At 36.3% G+C, this 24,218-nt stretch overlaps 1 long non-coding RNA gene across 8 annotated transcripts in view; it reads left to right on the plus strand.

Annotated features, from left to right (window-relative positions):
* The window catches only part of LOC111768897 (uncharacterized), a 142,973-nt gene that overhangs the window by 74,161 nt on the left and 44,594 nt on the right, over nt 1-24,218 (plus strand). For 6 of the 8 annotated variants that reach the window (XR_011428476.1, XR_002801539.2, XR_011428478.1 and 3 more), the window contains one exon: nt 23,394-23,491. The exons of the other annotated variants lie outside the window; for them this stretch is intronic. This is a non-coding gene — a long non-coding RNA (uncharacterized lncRNA). The remainder of the gene's footprint in view (nt 1-23,393; nt 23,492-24,218) is intronic. 8 annotated transcript variants of the gene reach the window in all.

Consider the following 24,218-nt stretch of genomic DNA (forward strand, 5'->3'; position numbering starts at 1 on the left):
GGTGTTCCCAGCTCAGCCATCCTGTTTATCTATCTGCTTAGCTCCAGTTCATTTCAAAACACAGGCACATAAAGAATCCTACCAGGGGCATGTATAAAATATGTAGCATCACTTTAAAAAGTAGTTCATGTCATTACTTTTTAACACATATTTATTTCTAAAAGAAAGGATTTAATGATATGACCACTCAGACCCTAGTTCTCTTTACTATTGAATACCAGATTATATCCATTTAAAGCTCACTTCTAACCATCAGTGTCGGAAATATATATGCACAAATGCATATATATATTATGTATAATACACATTAAATAGATATTCAAATTCCTTCATATTCTAAAGTTTCCCTTGATATCATGTCTTTTCAATGTCAGAAATCTATTCATAACCCATAATAAAAACTATTAATTAGCTATATGAAAATCACATAGCTTTTCTTGTTAATTAAAAAAATGGAAAATAGAGAATTGATACAAAGATGGCATTTGTCTGTGTAGATGAACACCCTTGAAGTCTTTCTTTCTTATTCTTCCCAAAGCCACTCATATTGTCTAAGCACTACAGTAATCTTCCTCTCATCAGTTGCTCTTGAAAACACCCATCGTCATCCTTGTCAATCCTTCCCTCCTTCTCCTATCAAGTCTCCCTGGTTTTCATCCCCTTGGCACTGTTTGCTGCCTCTCCCTTTAGATTGAAGACTCCTCTCCAGGGTCTCATATTTAGGCTTTTAGTTGTATGTGTCCCAAGACAGTTCTTTAGATCATATCCAGCACCTCAGTGTACTGTTGCCTGGATGGAGGACTCTTCCATCCTTGGAATAACTTTGCATCAAGGATGGCCCATAAGTATTCCAGTGGTGAAATTATCAATACCAAGGGTGATCACACCAGCTGCATTGCCAAGACAGTTCTGTTTTAAGCTTGTTATCCCCAGGTAATTATTAACAACACCTGGTTGTATTCTCAAGAGTCTCTGTATTTGAGTGTCACTATGTCAATAGCCAATGTGTTAAGTTGAATGGGAATAAACTCATGAGACTTGAAGGACAGATTTAGTATTTTAGGCAGAAATACTATTTGAATTATGTGTAATGAATATCTTTGCACTCCTAATGAGAATAAATGCATAAAAATCACCTGTAGTTGTGGGCTGGCCTGGTGGAGCAGCGGTTAAGTTCTCACGTTCCACTTCTCAGCGGCCCAGGTTGTCCGGTTCAGATCCCGGGTGCAGACATGGCACTGCTTGGCAAAAGCCATGCTGTGGTAGGCATCCCATGTATAAAGTAGAAGAAGATAGTGTAGGGACCTGAAATTGGCCACCCCAAGATATGTCTGTTTGGCATCAGGATTATTTGAGGCTGATTGCTTTTGATAAACTGGGACAGGGAAGGAGACTCTGAGGAATGGAACTTGCCCTTTGTTAGGACACATTTACTTTTGTAAGGTAAATCTCTATCTGTAAAAGATGCCTCCCTCTCTGTACCAGGAAGAAGAAAGGAGATGACCTTCTCTCTAGAAACTCTTAATAATACCAAAGGCATGGACTTAAATCTGCATTTTATTGTGCTTCTCTGGTAACCTCCTGTAACTGACTTCCCTCCCCCTCCCAACGTTGGCATCTCCTTAAAGATGAAGCATCTTTCTTTAGGCTGGGAACCGATTGCAGCGCTCATCTGTGACCCCCCAGGCCAGGCAACACACCTGCCACCCCGCAGCGTTCACTGAGACAGCAGACGTATCTGCCATTTCCATCAAGTGCTGTGCTGACAGAGCAGCCTTGTGGCTATTGTAAAAGGGACATTTCAATCATATGTGAAACACCCTGTTTGGGGGTATATAACCACTCTGTGCACCCCACTTCTTCGGTGTCCTTTCTTCCTTCAGGAAGAAAGGCCCTGGGCCATGGTTCCTCATAAAGCTTTGTTTAATTTTCTCTTGCTATTCTGTCTCATGTGAATTTAATTCGTTCTCCAGCCAGACGAACCCACATTTGGGAAGAGGAAATGTCTTCCTCCCCTACAATAGACATGGATGTTAGCTCAGGGCCAGTCTTCCTCAGCAAAAAGAGGACGATTGGTGGTAGTTAGCTCAGGGCTAATCTTCCACACACACAAAAAAATCATTTGTAGTGCAAAGGATCTTCTACTCAAATTGCAGAACAAGGACTCAGAGAAGGCAAATGAATGGAGATTTTTTCAGTCCAAAAGCTTTAGTGGTCATGTGCTAGTAATTAGCATTTATAAGTTTAAACATGCCAAGTTGGTCTCTGTAATAAGATTGTGATAAACAACTACTAAAAAAAATACCTAAGTTATATTTCTAGTGATAGTATTACTCTGAGACACCTCCAATAGCAGCCTGGATTGAAAAAGGAAAACAACACCAACTGAGTGTTAGGCATTAAGACAGGTATTATAATTATGCAATGAGACTATAAATACAGATATGTCAACACAGAGTGATCAGAGGGCCTCATGGAGGATCATGGCAATGAGAAGTTAATGTCTTGGGATTAATGAAAAGCCAAGGGAGAAGAGAAATGAGGCAGATACTGATAAGGCACAATAATTTCCCTTTCTACATGGACAACAGAGAAGTTTAGCAATGCCCGTGTGATTGCTATCGTGGAAAGTTCATATCATTTTTGCAGGTGAGAAGAGAAATGTGTGCAAGCAGGGATCAGCACTGGCAGAGCAGAGAGACAACCATCTCAGACACATCTGAGAAGGAACTTCTGACCACTTCTAAGAAGTGACATGTGCTGGGAAATGTGAAGGCTGAACCCAGACATAAGAGTGCCCAGCTTAGCACATGCCCAGCTTAGCACATGCACAGCTGAGAACAGAATGAAAGAAGCTAGAGTTGAGAAAAGTTTTGCATATTGAGGAAAACCAGAGATTCCGAGGGTAAACATACAGTGTATTCAGTTAACGATAGTGTGCATTTTCTATGTTATGTTTTCTTTTCTGTAATCTTTGTGACAGGAATTACTGTCGTATAGGCAGCGGAAATGAGAAATATGCTATTCAGTAGTGTACTGTAAAATTTATTATTTGAAGTAGTTCATGAACAATTGCAAGAATGGAAACATGGATGTACTTCACAAGTGCTATTTATTCTATCCTCAAAACAATTTAGGGAAGTAGATATTATCCCCACATGACAGATGAGAAGCCTGAGTATAGACAGATTGAATAATTTATCCAAGGTTACACAAACTGTTAATGGCAGATCAGCTCTAACTCCTAAGTCCATTCATTTTTCAGTATATTAAGACTGTAGAGGGGCAAACCCTGTGGCCTCGTGGTTAAGTTTGGCGCACACCGCTTTGGTGGCCCAGAGTTTGTGGGTTCGGATCCCGGACGCAGATCTACACCACTCATCAGCCATGCTGTGGCAGCGTCCCACTTATAAAGTAGAGGAAGATCGGCACAGATGCTAGCTCAGTGCTGATCTTCCTCAAGCAAAAAAAGAGAAAGATTGGCAATGGATGTTAGCTCAGGGTGAATCTTCCTCAGCAAAAACAAAAAAGATTGTAGATCAATGCTTTACAAAATTAAATGTTTCCAGCTATCACTTGATTTTTATTTTTGTTTGTTTGTTTGTTTTAATGAATACTCTGAAGCAGGTGGTCTGTAATGGGGCCAAGATTTATGATGACAACACTATTGGTCTGCAGACTACACTTTGAGTAACAAGGGTGAAATGTAGTGGTTAAGACATGGAGTGCCTTTATTCTTAAGTTTACAGGATTATTGATGCATCTTTTGTTACACATTATTTACAGACTTGCTTGCAGCAATTTCTTTTCAGTTACATTGCTTATTATTTAAGGAATTCTAAACCACCACATAAGAAATTGACTCCTATCAGGGTCTGTACTTTCTAATCAAGTGTCATATTTTGTTGGAATGGATAATTGCAGATGCAATCCATTGTCAGTTAATGATATATTTTCAGAATTCAGCAGGATCCTAATGCTAGGCTGATGTAATATTTCTCTGTAGTCTGTAGTTTCCTTCCACAGTTACTACTGAATCACCCTCTAGCAATATTTTTGTTGCTCTAAGGTAGCATCCAAAAGCATCTCCAGCCTGTGGAAATTTAAATTTTAGTGGAACTGTTTCATGTTTCTTACAAAGCAAAATAAAAATGCAAAATAAATACATACAAAGCAATCAAACAAAGACCCCAAAATTAAAGTTCTGTAATTCTGCCACCTGTCACCAGTACGGTTTTGATGAGACTGTTTTCATGTACAGATATTGAATGTTGAGAAGATTTCCTCTTCTATATATTTCACAACTTTTAAGGTAATTTCAGTTACATTATTTTTTTCCATTTGAGACACTCAGGACACCTTTATTCAGGAGGCAGTACAGGTCTTAACCATAAACTATGATTCACCTGGGGAACTAGGCTGAGAGAAGTGGAGAGTTTCATTCAACTACTTTAAAAAATAGGTATCTCAGAAACTGATTATTTAAAATAATAGTAATTGTAAATACTTTGCTGTTTGTTGCAAACTCCCTTCCTTAAACTATAACTTTTTGTAGAACAGAGTCAAAGTATTTCGTTCTGCAAATGTTCAAATTATACAAATTATAATTATAAATACTAGTATAAATAACTAATATTCACGAAGAGCAAAAATTTTGTTATGGAAAAAAATCCAAGAATTACCCTTGCCAATAAATTAAATTATAGTCACTCTATCTCTCTAGTTATGTTACTTACAAAGGTTTTCTATAAAGGAGAGTTCTAGAATTTGTATAAATTAAGTTATTTCTTAGCCAACATAAAAAGAAAACAGAATTTTTAAAAAGTCCCCTAAAAATAAAGTGATCTGACAAACTGATTCTAAAGTTTATATGGGAAAAGACCCAAATTAGCCAACACAATATGGAAGGATAAGAACAAAGGCAGAGGACTCACACTATCTGACTTCAAGTCTTACTGTAAAGCTACAGTAATCAGAAAAGTGTGGTACTGGCAAAAGAATAGATAAATAGATCAATGGAACAGGATAGAGATCACAGAAATAAATCCACACAAATATAGTCAACTGATATTCGACAAAGGAGCAAAGGCAATTCAATGGAAAAAGGATAAGTTTTCAAAAACTGGTGCTGGAAAAACTGGACTTCCATATGCAAAAATAACACTACTAGTAATAGTCTAGATATCGACCTTAAATCCTTCACCAAAATTAACTCAAAATGGATCACATATCTAAATGTAAAATACAAAACTGTAAAACCCCTGGAAGATAACATAGGAGAAAATCTTGTTTGACACTGATATTTTAGATTAAGTATCAAAGGCACAATCCAGGCAAAAAAATTTGATAAATTAGATTTCATTAAAATTAAAAACTTCTGCTCTGTAAAACAAACTATCAAGAGAATAAGATAAGCCATAGACTGGAAAAAAATATTTGCAAAAGCCATATCTGATAAAATAGTTATTCAAAATAGACAAACTCTTAAAATTTAATGATAAGAAAATGAACAACTCAATTAAAAAATGAGCAAAAGATATGAATAGACACTTCACCAATGATGACATAGAGAGAACAAATGTGCATATGAAAAGATGCTAAATCATCCATCTTCAGGGAAGTGCAAATTAAAACAACAATGAGAAACCACTACACATCTATTAGAAAGGCTAAAATCCAGAAAACTGACAACGTGGAATGCTGGTGAGGATGTGGAGCAACAGGAACTCTTATCGGGTTTTGGTGGGAATGCAAAATGGTACAGCCACTTTGGAAGACAGTTTGGCAGTTTCTTACAAAACTAAACATACTCATACATTATGATCCATCAATCCCACTCCTTGCTATCTACCCAAATGAGTTGGAAACTTACATCCACACAAAAACCTGCACATGGATTTTTATAGCAGCTTTATTCATAATTGACACAATTTGGAAATAATCAAAAAGTCCTTCAGCAGATGAACGGATAAACTGGTACATTTAGACAATGGAATATTATTTAGTGCTAAAAAAGAAATGAGCTATCAAGCTATGAACAGAGATGAGGAACTTGAAAGGCATATTGCTAACTGACAGAAGCCAGTCTGACAATGTTACATGCTGTATGATTCCAACTATGTGACATTCTAGAAAAGGCAAAACTATGGAAATATTAAAAATCTCAGTGGTTGACAGGGAGTTCCCAGGAGAGAAAGATAAATAGTTGAAACATAGAGGATTTTTAGGGAAGGATAACTATTCCGTTTGTACTGCAATGGTGGATACGTGTCAGCATACATTTGTCAACACCCATAGAATGTGTAACACAAATAGTAAACCCTAATGTAAACATGGAACTTGTTGATAGTAATGTGTCAATGTCGGATCATCAGTTGTAACAAACGTAGCACACTGATTAGGGATGTTTATGATGGGAGTGTTTGTGTAAGGGGAAGAAGTATGTAGGAATTCCCTGTACTTTCTGCTCAATTTTGCTGTGAACCTAAAACTGCTCTATAAAGTAACACCTATTAATATTAAAAGTAAAAACAAAACAAAAAGAATGTGATCAAGTTAACATTACATTATATATTCAATTAAGAAATGTATAATATTCTGGTTTTTGTTTTATTTGTCTTATGCAGGTGAGTTCTTCTAACTCTTATCCCCAAAACACACACATGCACACACACACACTTTTCATATGCATGTTTAATGTTTATCTCACACAAAGATTATTTTTCATTACCTGGAAGATGATATCTTAAGGAACAATATCTTATAATGAATTGTTATGAATTTCAGATCTAAGTCATTGACGTACTTCAGGCCAGCGGGTGTGATGATGTAAAGTAGAATCGGTCTATCTAAATGACTGAATCCATTAGGAGATCAAACATATTTTAGATTCTATCACAGACTCTTAATCTAGACGGGCTTTAGAGTCAAATTTGTTATTTAAATGTTAAAAACTCAAATTATGTGACAGTTACTCAAGAACAAATAATAAGGATAGGCATTAATAATCATTGGCAAAAGGTTTTCTAACTAAAATAAGGTGATGAATGCTGTGATGGGGGAGGAACTTCATCTATTGGAATTCATATGGAAGACACTTGAGAGGACATGGATGAATTCTTGGTTACCGAAGTTTCATATTTATTTTAGTGGTTCATTAATAAATCAAAGTATTGTCATTTTAATATAGAGAAATAGAAGTCTGCAGCAATATGCATGCATTAGCCTCTTACAAGGAAAACATAACGACAATGATTTGATTTTTATATTATTTTCTCCAACTTTAAAATTTCACTTTTGCAGTGGATCATAAATATAAGATTATATGCATGTATTTCAGGCATACAAAAAAAAAAAAACACGGGAATATATGAAATATGTACGGAATCGTCTCTGGTGCTTTGCACTTTAACCAATTCATTCACCATTTAAAAACAATTAAAAAATTCATTAAGCTAGATTCTGCCCTTGGATACACACAACAAAACCCCCATTGAAGTCAATGGAAATTGTGCATGCATATCCAGGGGCAGAATTTGGCCTGCTGTGCTTAATTCACTCTGATCATTCCTATTAATTCAATATTAATATTTCCGTTCATTTATTCAATTAGTTCTGTGGTATTCAAAATTCATTGTATGTAATACATTGCGATCAGTCAATCATTACATTTCCAGTCCACTTTCTAACAATCAATATTTGAAGTTAGTCAAGTCAAAATGCACTTAAAAACCAAACAGAAATAGAAATAGAAGTCCCTCTGCAGCGATATCGCCTACTTTATTTCCTGGTTTCTTGGGCCTGACCTCTCCCTGTGGATTTAGTCAGTGTGAGAGACATTAGCAAATTGTGGGGCAGAGCTGGCCCTTAGATCAAATGCTTCTTTGTGGGGTAGCCAAGTAGGGCTATCTAATAACAGCCAGATGTGAAAGACTAAGCTCATGAAATACCCACCACTTAATTAGGTCGCACAATGCCATTTGGCTCCTCATCAGATTTGGGTTATCTCTTTTCTGAGCAGAGGGATCTCTTCTGTGTTCAAGGAACATAGATCAAATTGAACACAGTATGTTAACATTACAGTATAAACATCGTATGCATGAATAAGTGGGGCCAAACTCAAGAAGTGTAATGTTCCCTATGCTCCAAATTCATTTAAGTATTTCTTTAGGCAAGAGAACTTAGGTTTTGGCATAATTTCTGTATTCATTATAAGTATCCACAATATGCAAGATTATCAGCAATTCTGAAAAGAGATGTCTATAGAAATTGACAGTTTATATTGAAGTATTCATTAAGAATTCTAAAAAGAATTGCATTCACTAGTTTTGTTTTGTAATAGATTTATTGAGATTATAATTGACATACAGTAAACTACATATTTTAAATGTGCAATTTGATAAGTTTAGGCAAAGGTATACACCTGTGAAACCATCAATACAGTCAAGATACTGAACATATCCATCACTGCAGAAAGTTTCCGCATGTCTCTAAAGATCTCCAACATTTCCCTGCAAGCTACCACTGATTTGTTTTCTAATAGACATTAGTTTGAAATTTCCAGAGTTTTAAATAATCAAAAAATATGTATTCCTTTGTGTCTGGTTTTTTTCACTCAGCAGAAATATTTTGAGATTCAACCTTGTTGTTGTGTCTATCATTAGTTCATTTCTCTGTGTTTCTGAGTAGTATTCCACTGTTGGGATGTATTATAATTTGTTTACACAGTCCTCTGTCAGTGGGCATTTGAATTGTTTCCAGTTTGGGGCTATTGCAAATAAAGCTGCTAAGAACATTTGTGTACCAATCTTTGTACGGACATCCTTCCCTCCACCTTGAGTAGGAGGGGAACGGCCAGATAATATGTTATGTGTATGTTTAACTTTTTAATAGGTTGCCACACTGTTTTCCAAAATGGTGTGCCATTTTACATTCCTACTGGGAGTTGATGAGAGTTCCAGTACCTCCAAATCCTCAACAACACTTGGTATAGTCAATCTATTTAATTTTAGACAGTCTCATGAATATGTAGTGAAATATACTGTTGCTTTATTTCATGTTTCTTTAATGCCTAATTATGTTGAACATCCTTTCACATGCCTCTTTGCCATCTGTTTATCTTCTTTGGTGAAGTGTCTGTTCAAATCTTTTGCCCATTTTTAATTGAGTTGTTTGTTTTCTTATTGCTGAGCTTAAAGTTATTTATATATTCTGAATAAAAGTCCTTTATCAGATTTGGTACATATTTTCTCTGAGTCTGCAGCTTGTCTTTTTATTATCTTCATAGTACATTAAAGGGCAGAAGTTTTTATCTTTTTTTTTTTTTTTAAGGAAGATTAGCCCTGAGCTAATATCTGCTGCCAATGCTCCTCTTTTTGCTGAGGAAGACTGGCCCTGAGCTTACTATCTGTGCCCATCTTCCTCTGCTTTATATATGGGAAGCCTACCACAGCATGGCTTGCCAAGCAGTGCCATGTCTGCACCCCAGATCTGAACTGGCGAACCCCGGGCTGCCGAAGCAGCACATGTGCACTTACCCGCTGCACCACCGGGCCTGCCCCAAAAGTTTTTATCTTTGATCACAGCCAGTTGATCAGTTTTCATTTTTTTCTTTTGGGATCAAGATGTTGGAAGTTATATATAAAAAATATTTGCCTAATCAAATGTCATGAAGATTTTCTTCTAGAAGTTTTATAATTTTATGTTTTATGTTTAGGTGTATGATCCATTTAAGTTTAATTTTCATACATGTTGCAAGGTGAGGACTGAAGTTCAATTTTTTTGCATATTAATGTTCAGTTGTTCTATTGTTTTAGATTGAATCTGTGTTTGTCTTATTAGTTTTTTAAGGTGGAACAAGTCATTGATTTGAGACCTTTTTTATTCTTTAACGTGGCCATTCAGTACTACAATTTTCTCTGCTTATAATGCTTTATATTGTTTTAGCATCATTCTACACATTTTGATTTATTGTGTTTTCATTTTCATTCAGTTCAAACTACTTTCTTGTTTACTTTTGGATTTTTTATTTTTTTTGCCAATGGATTACTTAGGAACATGCTATATAATTTCCAAATATTTATAGTATTTCTAGAGACCGTTCTGTAATTGATTTCTGACAATTTTATTATAGTCACAGAACAAGCACATTTTGACTTTTGAATATATTGAGACTAGTTTTCTAGACCAAAATACAGGATATATTAATAAATGTTTCTTGTGTACTTTTGTATTGTACTTGTCTATTTGTGTGCTTGTGTATTTTACATTGTTGAGTGGAATGTTATATGAATGTTAATTACATCAAATTGCTTGATAATATTTTTTTATTTCTTCTATGATCTCAATTCTATCAATTGTTGAAAGAGAGGTAATGAAATGATGGATTTATTTGCCCTTGTGATTTTATCAATTTTTGCTTCATTTATTTTGAAGCTTTGTTGTTAGAAATATCAAAGTTTAATATTGTCACGTCCTTTTCTTGAAGAGAGGTGATTATTGCTATGAAATGATCTTATTTTCCTTGGTTTAATTCTTTGTTCAGAAATCAACTTACTCTGAAATTAATATAGTGACTCCATATTTCTCTGATTAGTGTTAGTATGGTAAATCTTTCATCCTTTTAATTTTAACATACTTGTATCTTTATATTTAATGTGTAATCCTTGTAGGCAGTTTATAGTTAGGTCTTGCTTTTTTATCTCATCTGATTATCTCTGACTTTTAATTGGGATTTTTAGATTATTTCTGTTTATTGTAGTTATTGATGTTATTAGGAGTAAGTCAATAAAAAATTTGTTTTCTATTTGTCCTATATGTTATTTGTTCCTTTTTTCTGTTTTTCTCTTTTCAATTGAGTGTATTTTATGATTCCATTTCACATCCCCTTTTTAACTTATTGACTATGACTCTTGTCTACCTTCCTGTGTAAGACTCTTACCATAGTATACTTTTATCGCTCTTCTCCCAGACATAAGCTATTGTTTCAAATTTTACTGACAAATATGATATAAACTCTACATTATATTTTTATTCTTTTTGTTTAGATAGCCCATTATATTTTAAAGAGATTTAATACTAAGAGAAAAGTTGTTTGCTCATGTACTTATGTTTCCCAGTGCACTTCATTTCTTTGCGTAGACCCATGTTTTCATCTATTCTTATTAGGCCTGAAGGAGTTCCTTTAATATTCCTCATTTTACAGGCCTGTTGATAATGCATTATTTCAGATTTTATATGGACACAGTTTTTGTTTAGTTTTGTTTTTGAAAGATATTTTTACTGAAGGTAAAATTCTAATTGACAGATTTGTTCATTCAGTACTATAAAGATGACACTCTGCTGTCTTCCTGCTATCATTGGTTTTGGTAAGAAATCAAAATCACATCCTTATCCTTTTTCTCTGTATGTAACATGTATTTTGGGTTTTTTTTTTGGATGCTTTTAAGATTTTTTATTTATCCCTAGTTTTGAGTAATGTGGTTACACTGTGACCTGGTATGTTTTTCTTTATGTTTCCTGTGCTTAGAGTTTGTTGAGCTTCTTGGATCTATAGGTTACAGTATTCATCAAATTTGGAAATTTTTCAGTCATTATTTCTTCAAAGTATTTTTCTGTGCCCCCCTCAACAGCTTCAGAGAACTCCAATTACACATATATTAGGGCATTTGAAGTGTTTCCTAATTTTCTATTCATTTTTTAAAATAAATATTTTTCTCTATGTATTTCACATTGGATTTTTCTATAGCTATGTCTTTAAGTTCACTGAGTTTTTTCTTCTGCAATGTCTTATTGGCTGTTGATCCCATGCAGTATAGTTTCATCTTTGACATTGTAGTTTTTATCTTTAGGAATTTTACTTTGGTATTCTTTAAAAATGTATGTTTTTTCATCTCTTTCCTTAACTTTTACAATACCATTGTAAAAACTATCTTAACATCCTTCTCTGCTGATTCTGACATCTGTGGAAGTTCTGGTTTGATTTGCTTGACTTTTCTCCTAATCATGGGCCAAATTTTCCAACTTCTTTGCATGCCTGGAAATAGTTGATTGGGTGCTAGACATTATGAATTTTGTCTTATTGAGTGTCCAATAGTTTTGTGTTCCTATAAATATTCTAGAGCTTTATTCTGGAACATTGTTAAACTGTATGAAAATAATTTGATTCTTTTGCCTCTTCCTTTAAAGATTCATCAGTTGGGCCTGAAGCAGTGCTTAGTCTAGGACAAATTATTCTCCACCACTCAAGCAAGACCCTTCTGAGTATTCTACTCAATGCCATATTAATTATGAGGTTTCCCAGTCTGGCTGTAAGGGATAGGCACTATTCCTAGCTCTGAGTGATCACTGGAAACTGTTACCCCTAATTTTGGGGGGTCCTTTCTCTAGCCTTGGGTAGTGTCTTGAATGATCAGGACTCAGTTGAATATTAGAGGAGAACCCTCTGTGGGTATCTAGAGTTCTCTCTCTGTGTAGCTAGCTATTCTTTGATACTTTATCTTGCAGATTCTAGCCCCCTGCAAACTCTTACCCTCATCCCTTCAACTCAAGGAGTTTGCTGCATTGGCCTGGGTTTGCCTTCCCTGGACAGTGCTTTGGAAACGATTTCAAGGCAGTAATAGGGTAATTGTAGGGCTCACCTCAGTTTTTTTTTCCCATTTTTCAGGGATCATTGTTATTCATTATCTGATGTTCAGTGTTCTCAAAATCATTGTTTCATATATTTGTTCATTTCTTGTTTGTTTCAATCACAAAGATAAAGCTAATGTCGATTACTTCTTGGTCAGAGATGAAAGTCTTAGGTCGACCACTGAATCATTATGTATGTGCCATGGCCTTCTCATTTGTATCTCAAGCGGGGCATAGCAAAGAGCAGTTAATAGTCCTCTCCTAGTATGATCCATCTGGATTTTCACAACCAAAAATCTGAGAGAACTGGCAATTGTTAGGTTGACTGACTAACCATAGATAAAATCCATAATTTGTCATAAAAATGATTTAGGGTTCAGAATAATTTAGTTTGGCTCAAGTCATTCTGGTTTGAATTCAATGACAGATTTTCATGTGACTCTGTTCTTTTTGTCACTAGATAAGTTGACGTGATTCCAATCATCCCACAGTAGCTTAGCCGAACTGAGTTCAGTAATTAGCTCTGTCATTTTAGCCTTCTATTTAGAGATACTACAGTGTACCATCTATAGAATGAATGAATGATTCAGATGATTACAAAGGCCACTGAAAATCTGTTCTAATTATTTTGCCATTTGCTTTATTTTTAAGCTGCAGAGCTGCAGCTTTACTCTCCTAGCTCCAGGAACAACCACTTACTTTTCTCTATTATTTTATCTTTAAAGATATAACTAAATAAGAAAATTGTCCTGCTCATTTAAAATATTCTCTTCCTTGTCCCACATTCCAAAATTACATAAAGTTTTCCATTATTCTTAATCCAATGACTTAAACAACTGTTGTGATTTCATAAGTGGAAGCATTTGACTACAGGTGGGGATTAATTTGCAAAGGCAGGAAAACTGTTGAAAACAAAGAGCTAGTGTCCAAGTAAATATCTCTTGAGAAATTAGGAAGTACAAGCTACATTGCATGAGAAGAATTGTTACTGAGTATTATGGTTTAAAGAATTCCAGGTGGTCTGCGTGGGTCATAATGCTAGTATTTCATCTTGGAATAATTTTTGTTTTTTCCAATTCAGTTTTTTTAAAACTAGTTTTTCTCCTGCAATGTACTAGAAAGTTTGTTCACATAGGCTCATTAAGTCTGTAGCTATATAACACAAAATATAAAAAAGAGGGGGTGATCTGTTGGAGAAACATTCCTTTTGTACAAACTATATAGATAAATGAAGCAAGAGAAATTTGGAGGTCACGATGGGTAAAGGAGGGTTGAATTATCTGGATCTATGCCTGATTCATCATTTCATTTTCCTTATGCAGATTTAGCTTGTGTCTCCACAGGTTGAAACTTTAGTTTAATTCAAGGCTTTTCTAATTTTTTTTGTGGGAGGAGAAAGGAATTAAAGTCCTTTTTTCTTTAGTAGAGGAGGAAATCTATGTTGGTAAGTCATGAACAGGAGAGAAAGACAAGGGTAGGTGGTTAGAATTGTTGAGCAGGATAAAATAGGCATGGCTTCCATGAACTGCTATCTTTTCTTCGTCTGTCAAGATGGACCTTGTAATTCACTCGACAATAGAATGTAGCAAATCCTACTAAAAACTCAAATGGCCTGTTCTCTTCAAGACTAATGAGCAAGTTTCATTTACCTAATTATAGCCAATTATGCCAAATTCTATTTAAATCTTCCATTTCTCCCTACCGCATAAAGAATATACTCTTTGGCATAGCATGGCCTCTTTTACAAGCTAGTCCCAACTTACCTCTCTATTTGCATCTCATGTCGCATCATTCCCTGCAGCTCCTTGCACCAAACAGTTCCTCCAAACACCATGCAGTTTTATGTCTCTTCCCTCTGATGATTTTTTTTCGACCCAGACATTTTTCCCTCTTCCTCCCAAGTATACTCCTACTCTTCCTTCAAGACCCACATCAAATGTCTTGCCCACATTGAAGCCATTCTCAACTCCCTTAGCAAGAGTCACATCTTCCCTTATTCACATACTTTTATATTAAGATTTAACACATGTCATTGACCTTCACCTCCAGGAATAATATATTGTAAATCCATCCTGATATGTAACATAATTGGCATAGGGTAGGCCTTAAATAAATGAATATATGAGAAAATTAATTTAAATGAATGGGCAAGTAGATAGGTTCTTTCACACACTGAGATACCAGTCAGAGCTGACAATGTTCAACATTATCTTCTCTTTTCACATGCATTAACAATGCACTGACCTCATTAGTAGGAATAGTTCTAGTTCATTTCAGAAGGACTTTGTTGCATTGGGCAGTCAGTGTCAGCAAAGAAGACTTGATGTACTTGTGTCTATACAGGTTGGATAGATGGAGTGAAGTCAAAAACAACTATAGATGTGGAGATTGCTGTTGTTCAGCTAACCATTGGCTGTATATTATGAACGGGGGAAAAAAAGGTAGCAAAGTGATGGGAACTTCACGTCAGGGAACTGGATAGTCATGAGCCTATTTATTGGCTTGACCCTTAGTCAAACACTTTGAAAATTGTTCTAGTAACAATCTCCCAGCTATTAGTGCAATGACTACAAGTTAAAAAAAACTTCACTTAACAGCAGTTAGATATTATGACTGCAACGGCCTGGAATTGTAATCCCTTCACTATTCTCATTCAATATTTCCACTATCACTTATAGGGTCTCAAGAAAAAAAAATCCTTTTATAGTGGGATCACTGAAATTTATCTATCAGGTAAAGTCCACCAATAAGCACCAAATAAATCATTAAAAAATTCTATTCTCAATGCTTTGTTTTTAAATAAGTGACATCTACTGTCTTTGTCACGGGTATTAGTATATCAAAATTGTCTTTGCTCAGCCTAGTAAATAAATGACATAATTGTATTTCATATTTTGTTTATTTCCAAGGCTAACAAAAAGATAAATACAGTATGTCTGAAACATTAGATTCACAGAAAAATCTTCTGGAATGGTTGAATGAATAACGGTCTACTTTCACTTTTTTTCTTATCTCTGCATCCTTGTTTAAACAATGGGTGAAATTAAGGTAAATCAAATTACTTAGTAAAGTCCACCTAATATTTTAAGGACAGATCTTGGAGTGTAATCTTTATAACTTTTGGCCTGACCCTTTGAGACTATTTCCCCCTCTCATATGTCCCTTTTAAGTAAAGGAAAGAGCAAAAAAGAAAAAAAAAAATGCATGAGACAACTTTGAAATATTTTGCAAGATTTTAATATTACTAAAGCAAAGTTTCATTCCCTTTGTTTAGCGGCCAGCTGTGTCTGACACTAATATATAGTTGCTAGCTGCTAGCCCGCCCGGAGCGTGAGATTTTATATAAAGATTTATTTATGGCTAATTTCTTTATCTTTATACTGAATATAATACTTGCTAGTATCTTTCAGCTTGAAATTATTTTGCTTCACATCAAAGAACAGCATTAGAAATTAAAGTCCATTCACTCTCATGTATGATTCACAGCCTATGTTAAGGATCTTATAAAAGATGCTCATTTTTCTTTCTTTTCCAGACCTCCTCTCCTCTTCCTTCAGTTCACTGTATCCCTCTCCTGTCATTTCACATTGTTTAGTTCTTTCGATATTAGGAATGTATACTAATATATATTAGCCATACGTAAATGTCAGGGAGAGAAACCTTTTTCTGCCCACTGTCCTGATCCATAATCTAAGGAAGCCTCAGTTTCCTTGGTCCTCCACATTGATTGTGTATGTTGACTTTCTAAAGCACTTGCTAAATAAGAACAACATGTTTGGTACCAAGATGCCTTCACTTTCTTCTCCTTAGTGTGGAATCCTATAGCACTGTGGAACTTATAAATAATAGAGTTATTTTTAAACCACTGGATGTTTTCCAGTCACTCTATTTCACACTGGATTAATTATGTAGGAAAACCGAATTGTTCCTCACCAGTGTTACGACTTTTAAAAACAACATGCTGTTTAAATTCAGGTTTGGCAACTCCGACCTGAACCCCCTCAATTTATGGCACCACACCCATAGCATAATAAAACCTTTAGTGGTCCTTTGTCTTTTAGCTTGCCTTCTATTTTTTCTCAAGGGTGTTTTATGCTGGAAGATGCAAACAAAAGTTGTCCAGATGTTATTTGTATCAGAGCAGGATTTCAGTCCAGCTATCTGTGGTTGCAAATGTTTATTTTAATGGGTTATTGTGCAATCTTGCTGTGTAGACCTTCATGGCCTTATATGCATGTTCTCATCAATGCCAGGACATTGTTTTTTAAAATATATCATTTTAGTTCAGTTGAATGATTACTAGTCACTAGGGGAGCAAAAAATGTAACACCTGTAGAAACACAGAGGATATTTTTGCCAATGCCCCCATGTTGACACTGTGCAAACTGCGTGATTACGAAACCATGACCAATGGGCTTTAGGTAAGCAGGAGGAAGGTGTGGTCCAAGCCCTAGCAACAGTCCCAGCCCTTAGACAAAGTTCCACTGCTGCAGTAAACATACCAAGGGTGTCGAAAAAAAGGCCAGCTGCTGCCCCATGCAGTGTGATGGAATGAAAGAGAAGCTTAGCTAAATCACCATAGTGTGAGCTGCAAGTTTATTTTAGCTATTATAACAAGCATGAGCTGGGCTTATTGTTCATTTTTAGAAGTCTAATAAAATCTTAACTGACGTTTCCTTGATACTAAAGTAAATTGTTTACGCTGTATCTAAAAACACATCTTATGCCCAATGAACCAATTAGGAGTGGGGAATTTCTAGTCCTTAAAATAAATTTTGAAACTAAATTGCATTGTATGGAAATGGACTTGGTTTTTCTGAAAGTGCTAAATTTTAGAGCTACTAGTTTTCTCTGAGAATTTATTTAAAATCAAAGGATGCTTCTAGTATACAAGTGAAAAACACATTCTCTGATACTGAAAAAAAAACACTTTAATTTTAAACAGTGTTAGAAAGGATCTCTTAAGAGGAAAGTTATTTTATAAGCTCATGCTAAAAGTTTCACCAGGTATTTTCATACTAGACATTTTTGATTGACTTTGTAAGTAAAAGATAAAAATTTGGTTGAAAATAAAAGCTGCAGACAGTTTTCATAGATCAATTTTGAGGTAAATTAAATGTTGGTGTAGTGTCATAGATATGAGTAGCCCTGATAAAATTTGGTGGGCCGGAAATTAGAGAATATGATGAAGAAAGTTTTTCAAAATTTTGGAAAGAGATAGATTTTCGGTTACTGCATATGATAGTATGCATGTGTCAGTCAACATCGTAGTAACAACACTATCCTATATTTGTCTTATAGTGCATAGTTTAGAAAGTATTTTGGCCATTAATTCAAGGCTTTATAGCTTTGGATTTTCTTTTTTCTTTTGTGAGGAAGATTCACCCTAAGCTAACATCTGTTGCCAATCTTCCTCTTTTTAGTTTTTTTGCTCAACGAAGTTTCGCCCTGAGCTAACATCTGTGCCAAACTTCCTCTACTTTCTATGTGGGATGCCTCCACAGCATGGCTGATGAGTGGAGTGGGTCTGCACCTGGGATCTGAACCAGCAAACCAGGGTCACCAAAGCCAAGCATGGGGAACTTTAACAACTCGGCACTGGGGCCGACCCCCAGCTTTGGATACCTTATAGTGTCACATTTTTGTCACTCTCTAGAATCTGAAATGTCCTTGTGTACTGACTTGTTCTTCATAGGTTTGGACATGGTACTATATTTCTGTGAGATTCTGCCCCATGTACTCAAAGGGTTTATTGTTCATATAGATCAAGGGCTAGCATAGTGCCAACTCATAAAACAGTCATGTTATCCCAAGATATAAGACTTCTGTAAAATATCAATTAATCCCCTCAATTTCTCTACTAAAATCACATAAAAGAGCAGTTAAATTTGGCACATTTTTGGCTAAAATCAAGAGCATCAAAGGAGGAGAAATACATGCTGTTGCTTCCCTTCTGTGTCCAAGAGGCTCTGTCACTACAGTAAAAGCTCTGATAACCAGAAGGCTTGGTGTCTTAGTTTGGGTTTCCCCAGAAGCACACTCTGTCTGCACGCCAGTTCAGTGAGCAGTGCAGGGTATGTTGTGGAGACCAAAGAAAAGACCTGCAGTTGGTGAGCGAGACATATGAGTTCATTGGGAGGTACAGGGAGGTGCCGTGGTGGCCAGCTGGACAGCAATGTGCCCCCTGTACTGCAGACGGCATTTGTAGGGAAGATAAGAAGAGGTCATAGGCTAGATATATTTTCAAAGCTGAGACCACAGATTTGATGATGAAGTAAATGTGTGGTTTGAGAGAGAGAGAGAGAGAGTAATGAAAGGAGATACCTCAGTTTGGGGTCTAAATGATTAGTAGATGAAGTTGCCATTAACTGAATTGGGAGAGATTAAGGGAGAAATAAGTAAATTTCAGGAGAAAATATGAAGAACTGAGTTTGTACACGTTAACTGTGAGATACCCATTTACCCAAGTGGAATGTGTAAAGGCACAGTGAAGTTCATGGATGAGAGCTTTTCCAGAAACTTGAATTAAGTTTTCTTCAATCTAAATTTGGAGTTCATCAGTGAACTGATAGTATTGAAGCTGTGACGAACAGATGAGATCACCTAAAGGAATGAGGGGAGTTAGGAAGGGAAGAGTCCAAGCACTGAGGCAGGGGACCCTCCAATGTTTAGACGTAGATACATGAGCAGAGGACACAAAGGCTACATGCTTCCCAAGGGGCTGTCCCTGGTACATGAGCATTCCTAGGAACAGCAGCTCACACAGAGGGGCTCTGTATCCCTTTACGATGTGATGTTCTTTAAGTGAGATAAGGTAAGATCTGGGCTGGCCAGACCCTGGATTGTTACAAATCCCAGCAGCCAGTGTCTTGCTCAGAAGGGAGCCAGAGGGACACATGGTTGTAATGAGCTTGTAGACTTTTGCTGAGCAAACAAGGCCCGGGCCCTACACAGACCCTGAGATAAAGATGTGAAGGCAAGCAGTTTATTTGGAAGATGCAGTAAACACCAGTTGAGGGTGGCAGGGGAAAGATCCTGGGAAGTGAAGTCATCCATTAAGGATTGCTTTATTAAGCCAGCTATCCAGTGTGTGGCTGGTGCTTCACGCTACAGAGAATTCCCAGAATATGTTAGAAAACGCACCTCAGAATGATCCCATCCAAGAAAGAAGGAGATCAGATATTTATATCCCACCTGCCGAGAATAACTGGATAAGAGAGTTATTGGATTGAGGTGGCAGTGGGGAGGAGTGGAGGCAGTAGTGGTGGTGTGTTAATTCCTGGTATTTCTCTACCGTCATGAGTGTATGGAACAGCCTTCATATGTCCAGGAAAAAAGCCCTCAAGTGCACAGATGCAAATGGTGGCAAGTAACAGAAAGCCAGCCAGATGCTGCTGCAAAGTCTGCAGTATGAGGGTGGGACGCTGATGACATCTTCCTATGCTTGGGAAAGAAGATGTCCTATGACTTGGTGTTTCTAAATATTTGTGTTTTGATTCACGTTGCTAAAAAACTACTGAAAAATATTATTTTAAAAAATGTTCCCAAGAGGGGCCAGCCCCATGGCTGAGTGTTTAAAGTTCGTGTGCTCCGCTTCAGCGGCCCAGGGTTTCGCGAGTTCGAATCCTGGGCACGGACATGGCACCACTCATCAAGCCATGCTGAGGCAGCATCCCACATGCCACAACTAGAAGGACCCACAACTGAAAGTACACAACTATGTACTGGGGGGCTTTGGGAGAAAAAGGAAAAATAAAATCTTTAAAAAAATATGTTCCCAAGAGGGCTGGCCTGGTGGCATAGTGGGTAAGTTTGAATATTCTACTTCAGTGGCCTGGGGTTTGCAGGTTTGGTTCCTACACACACCTCATCAAGCCATGCTGTCGTGGTGTCCCGCGTACAAAATAGAGGAAGATTGGCACAGATGTGAGCTCAGGGCCAATCTTCCTCCAGAAAATAAAAAGTTCCCAAGAGAATTGCTTGGAGAATATGATACATACCCTTCTCCAAAAGTTCAAGATGACGTCATCCTGTGCTCCTAATTATAATTTCTCAAGGAAGAATACAACCCAAGATGTTCAAGGTGTATGGAACACAGATGATGTTTGCACTGACCTTAAAGAAATATTTCAGCAGTTTGTTCTGATTTAAAATATAAGGCAAAATGTGTTGCTTGTGATTTGTAATATTCTATTAAAAGTAGACTATAACAAGAAAAGAAAAAATCCCAGTTAATTGAAGGATGTGCAAAATTAACTGCTATTAGTCAAAGTTTCATTGTGGCTGCCAAAAGGAAAGCAGAGTAATTCAGAAAATCATTCATCTATTTAACCAACAGATTTTATGAGATTTTTACCATGTACCAGGGAATTATAAAATGAACAGCATGAATTTGGCCCAGGCAGTGGTCAAAGTCTTTAGAGTAGTTAAGACTTGATACTGAAATTCACATCTGCTGCTCTCTGCTAGACCTCGACAAACTTCCTTAATTCCTGAGTCTCAATTTTCTCATCTGTAAAATAAGAGTAGAGGAGTTAAGATATTTAATGAGATTATGCTTGACAAGTGCTTAAGAGTATGCCTGGCGCATATTAACCACTCATTACACGTCATTTTTATCATGGTGGTGATGGAAATGCTAGGATTGCTGCCATCAAAGTCCTAGCAATCTGCTAAAGGGGGCAGATAGACACACTGTAAGGCAGGGCAAAATACAACGTGTTCTGTGATCACAGAGAATGAGCACAATTACAGGGATATCTTTTGAGGAGGTGGAGTAAATAGGTGGTTCTTGGAAGACAGAAAGGTTTCTGACAGATGATGTTAGTGGTCAGATTTAGAGGGTGAATGTAAATCAAAGTATAGAGTTCTAAATAGACCTGGTGTGCCTGGAACATTTAAGAGTACCAAGTACCTGAGATAAGAGCTCCTGTATCTACATCTAAACATTGGAGGGTCCCCTGCCTCAGTGCTTGGACTCTTCCCTTCCTAACTCCCCTCATTCCTTTAGGTGATCTCATCTGTTCTTCACAGCTTCAATACTATCAGTTCACTGATGAACTCCAAATTTAGATTGAAGAACCCTAAATTCCAGTTTCTGGATAAGCTCTCATCCATGAACTTCATTGTGCATTTACACATTCCACTTGGGTATCTAATGAGTTTCTCACAGTTAACGTGTACAAACTCACTTCTTCAAATTTCCTCCTGAAATTTACTTATTTTCCCCTTAGGTTTTCCAAGCTCAGTTAATGGCAATTCCATCTACTAATCATTCAGGCCCTAACCGGGTGTCTCCTTTCATTACTCTCTCTCTCAAACCACACATTTACTTCATCACCAAATCTGTGGTCCAGCTTTGAAAATATATCTATCTAGCACATGACCTCTTCCTATCTTCTCTACTAATACCATACCGGTATCCCTCCTAGATTATTGTAATGGTCACCAAACGGATCTCATTGCTTACTCTTGAGAAACCCAAAAGTCTCTTCTCCAAATAGCAGCAAGTTTAATCCTGTTTGAGTAAATTATAGTGTATTACTCCTTATCAGGACACTGCAAACTCCGGGGCCTTCATTTCATCCAGATTAAAAGCCCAAGTCTCTAAACGTTCTAGAAAGCTCTCCACGATCTCGCCTCTGTTACCTTTGATCTCACTTCTTTATGCGTTTCCCTCTTGATTATTTCATTCCAGTCATATCGGGTTCCTTGTTCAACAGATAGGGCTTCACGTTCCCAGCTTGGGCCTTTGTTTTGCCTATTTCCTCAGCCAAGAACATTGTGCCCCCAGACATTTTCCAGGATAATGTCCTTACTTTCTTAGTGTCTTTGTTTAAAACGCATCTTTTTCTATGAGGTCTATACTGATCACCCTATTGAATGCTGTAAGCTGCACCCTTCTGCCCCTCCCCACATCCTGGTCAAAATGATTCTATTCTACTTCTTTTTCTATACCCCTTACTGCCCTACAACTCAGTATGTTATTTAGTAGTTTTATTTAATGTTTATCTCCTCCCGCCTCCTCTAGGACATAGCTCCTTGAGGGCAGCTGCTATTGTATGTTCTGTTCAGATGTTTATTAAAAGGATGCTCAGCACATGTACATGTTCAGTAAGGAGAAAACAAAAGAATAAATGCTCTTTCTTCTTTATTTTGAAATGTGCTCTTACTCCATTGACAGAAACATTTATTTCAATCTATAATACACAGCATTCCTTACTATTTAAAGGATCTTGGATATAATTTCCACACTCCTTAAAGGTTTTCTCCATTGGAAAGTGGACTATAGTATAAAATAATTGTTCTCTAGCCTATAGATTGGAAGATTCCTCTTCTTTCTAGAAAAATTATTACTGTGGATTCATAGTAAAAAACTAAACTAATAAATAACATATTGAATTACTCCAACATGGCAAGCATTATACATATTATTTCATTCAAATTCACCATAACACTATGAGTGGACATCTTTTCTACTTCAATGATTTGAAAACTAGATATCAGAGAAGTTTAGTAATTTGCCAAGATTCACACAGTAATTGAGTTGATCTGAAGTTGGAATGTAGGTTTTTCTGACTCCATAGCTCTTATTATTGATTGGCCACCTCGATTTGATAAATCAATATCTATTATGTAGATACGAGAAAAATTAAAAATGTATAAAGTCCTCTGAACCTAATAAATGAAGGATAAATGCTTTTTAATATAAGTATATCCTTAGCTGACGCGCTTTATCACATCCTTAGTACTTATCTTGCTTTCAGGCCACTCCACACAGAAAAGCTCCACTGATGTAGAGAAGACCTCATTACAGACAAACAAGATGATGAGAATTAAGCATCCCTATGGACAAAGCCAATTAGTAAGTTATACTTACTTATTATTCCAAAGATTATGAAGAGTAACAACTGTAGTGTACAGTTATACAAATTATATTCAAAAAGTTTTTTGAAGTAGCATTTCATGATATTCACTGACTGAAAGTGATCTTTGAAATATTTTGGTTTTGGTTTAAATACTTTTTTGAAGTTTGCTCAAAACTTTGGTCTGAGTTTTCACAAGAACATTTGATTCTTATATCCTGTTTTTAAGCAAAATATTGGTGTTTTTTTGGGTGATAATTTTCCTGTTCTGTTGAAGCTAACACACATATTTTTGAGTTTCTTTCACTCCTTTCCTTACATATGCCAACTGCATTATGAGACAGAAGCATCTGTTTCAATTTCTCTCAATTGATTTTCTTTCATATTTTCTAAACCCAGGTTACTAATCTGTGTCATTTTCTTCACTCTCTCCTGGAGAAGTCTTATTTTCCTTTTCCAATGCAAAAAGTCATTCTTGAGAAGGGAAAATTTCAAGTTCATTTAAGAAAGAAGATATTTCGTGTTTCTTCACTTCTGTTCCCCAACTGCTATCAGCAAACAAGGAAATCCAGCCCCACCATCGCTTCATGCATAAATGTAGAAGCATAAAATTTTACAAAAGAAAGGACCATTGGCCACAGAAGAATTCATCTTGTCCATTTCTCTCATTTAATAGGTGAAAACAGTGGGGCTGAGAGTTTAAATGACCCCTAAAGACACGCCACT

This window comes from Equus caballus, chromosome 18, assembly GCF_041296265.1.
Source record: "Equus caballus isolate H_3958 breed thoroughbred chromosome 18, TB-T2T, whole genome shotgun sequence".
In the NCBI taxonomy this organism is placed as follows: domain Eukaryota; kingdom Metazoa; phylum Chordata; class Mammalia; order Perissodactyla; family Equidae; genus Equus; species Equus caballus.